The sequence below is a fragment of the Dendroctonus ponderosae genome, unplaced genomic scaffold, assembly GCF_020466585.1.
Source record: "Dendroctonus ponderosae isolate FM_Combo_2020 unplaced genomic scaffold, Dpon_F_20191213v2 Dpon_F_20191213_4, whole genome shotgun sequence".
Classification (NCBI taxonomy): domain Eukaryota; kingdom Metazoa; phylum Arthropoda; class Insecta; order Coleoptera; family Curculionidae; genus Dendroctonus; species Dendroctonus ponderosae.
This window is the reverse complement of record NW_026018611.1, coordinates 2,665,052-2,667,770: the sequence shown is the minus strand read 5'-3', so window position 1 is coordinate 2,667,770 and position 2,719 is coordinate 2,665,052.

Below are 2,719 nucleotides of genomic sequence, written 5' to 3'. Positions count from 1 at the left end.
GGTGCTCGGAAGATCAGAGATTTAATGTGTTCTAGTGTCCTGTGCATATTACATACATGGTAGGAATGTAGGCCCTTCCTCAGGGGAGTTATCGGGACAATTACGTTTCCGGTGTTCGAGAAACTGCAGTTGTTGTGCAATGCTTCAAGTACTCCTGGAAGGCTCAGCTGCAATAATCTCCAATACCTTTTCCTCTAGGTCTGGAAGGCGAGCACCTATAGATTGTCCACTATCTGCCTCCATTTCTGGCCACTCCTCTAATGTGTAGCTCTTTGCTGGTGGAAGTTCTTACAGCTTCTGCTATGTTACTGTGGCATTTTCCTATAACTGATCGCAAATTCGCTGTTGGTTTACATTTTGTGAAAGGAGCTTCTAAATAAGTCACAGTTTGACAAGTTATTGTTATTATTGAAAAGGGCTATCCACCTGTAACTATCTGTCAATGGCAAAAAACATCATTGCCGCTTGGACTTTTCATCGAAAAATTGTAGAAGAGCACTTTTTTAATATCCAACATGTTCGTAATTGGACAAAAAGATAGCAATTTTTCTTTTCGAATGCTTAAGTATGCCAATAGGCCACCAATCAAACGTGGGACCTTTTCAAAATAATGCTTAATAACAAAGGTGAAATTGGATCTTCAACTGTAAATATCTTCTTGAAATTTTCAAAAAAAAAATGTTTGAATATTTTTCTCGTACTCCCTAAGTGGGCCCCTATACTATAATTTTGAATCACCCCTGTAGTTTCGTTAAAATGCCGAAATCAGAAGGTTTTCTCTAAATGAACGCACTTAAGACCGCGTGGGTGGCAATGCGCATAATAAAAGCAATAATTCAGCAAATAGGCCCAAGAAATGCAACCTTTGCCAATTGTTGCGCAACGAATTGAAGAGAAATCCGCCGATTTTGCGTCGATTCCCGATTTTTTCTGCTTTCCATTCCCGTGAAAGTCGACTGCGCAACCATCCCGTTAAGTGCCATCGAACGCTAAATGGGACCTCTGTTGTCGATTTATGGGTCAATGTGACGCATTTAGTGAAAAATAAATCCATACGAATAACATATGTAAATATTGCTGCAGCCGTTGCCTAATCTCGATTGTGTCCGATCGCATTGTATGGGGGATTGACAATATGATGGAGATGCAACCTTTGCGAAATTGACGATTGTGCAATCGGTGTTTGTGCCATTTTCAGTCCAAAGGGCACAACCAGAAGCGTGTTTGTGAAGAGAATCAATAGTTTAGTCGGAACAAACCCTTGCTTCTTCCTCGCAATGTTTCTTGTGGTCCAAATCTGTTTACTACCTACTTTTCCTCGCGATGTTTCTTGTGGGAATGCGGGTTTTGGTTTTGATCACTTTTTGCTCATTGAAATCGACTCTTTCCATAGTGTTTGCAAACACTATGGAAAGGTAGTCGATTTCAATGAGCAAAAAGTGATCAAAACCAAAACCCGCATTCCCACAAGAAACATCGCGAAGAAAAGTTGGCAGTAAACAGATTTTTTGCTTTGCTTACACACACACCACGATTCATTTACACAAAGTTATTTCGCTCCAGTTTTCCCCATCTTGGGTCTTTGCCCATGCCCTTTGGGAAACGCCTTAGGAGAAGGGCACCACCGTAGGAACGCAAAATCCTTGTCTCCTATTGGCCAGCAGTATGCCCCGATTCATCACCCATTGATTGTAGTGGGCGCTCGATTTAACCAATCTGTTACTGTTATACAACAATGAAAAGGGTGTACATTAAAATGTGTTTTTTTGCGTTAAATATACGCCCACCGCCTAAAGGACCGCACAAATTTCGCATGATTCATTCCTGGATTTGAAAAAGGCCGTTCTTTGGTAGCTTGCGGGAAAAATCACGAAATTATCGACATACAATAGTGTGGAAACCGCATGTATCGATTAACTAAAGCGATCGGCTACATCCGGATCGCGGCGCAACATTAATGATATCCATAAAACGTATAATTAATGGACAAAACTGAGGAAGAAAAAACCGCGCTGCTTAATTACTAGAATGTTTTCTTTCATAAATCGTTGGTAAATTCACCTTGAATCTGACGTCGTGATTTTTTGGTAAAGTTCATACATCCTGTTTGAAGATGATTTCCCTATTAGGACGCCTGATGATGCATTTCTGCGTTAATTGCTATCCCAGATTTGATCTCGGTTTATGCTGCAAGCAATTAATGGGGCGGGATTTTAACACCTTCCAAAAATGCATACGTCCGCATTGAGGCAACAAAAGTTGTCAATTATTCAAATCATCCACAACTTACGATAGCCATTATTGATCAATTAATCCCCCTTCGAATTTACATAACAATTCCTTTGAAAATATGCACATAAAGTGTCTGACTGTCCAATCGGTGTTATTTATAAATATGCCATGACATGGCAAAAATGCCGCGTGTGGGCGTTCAACACATTTTGATTTTTCGTGTAATTCCAAATTGAAGCCGTCCTAATGCTGTATTGCATTATGCTGACGAAACTGAGCATTTTTAAGGCAAAATCGGAAAAAATTATAATAATCGGCCGGCATTTACTAATGGAGAGAATCGGGTCAAGGTGGCCGGCACAGTTATGGCTATTTATTTGGACCAATAGGTAAAGGATTTCTGATTCGAGGATTTTCAATTTTGCTAGAATTCCTTTGTTTCGCTGCGCTTCCACGCATTGCAAAAACACTCTAAAATTAACTCGCT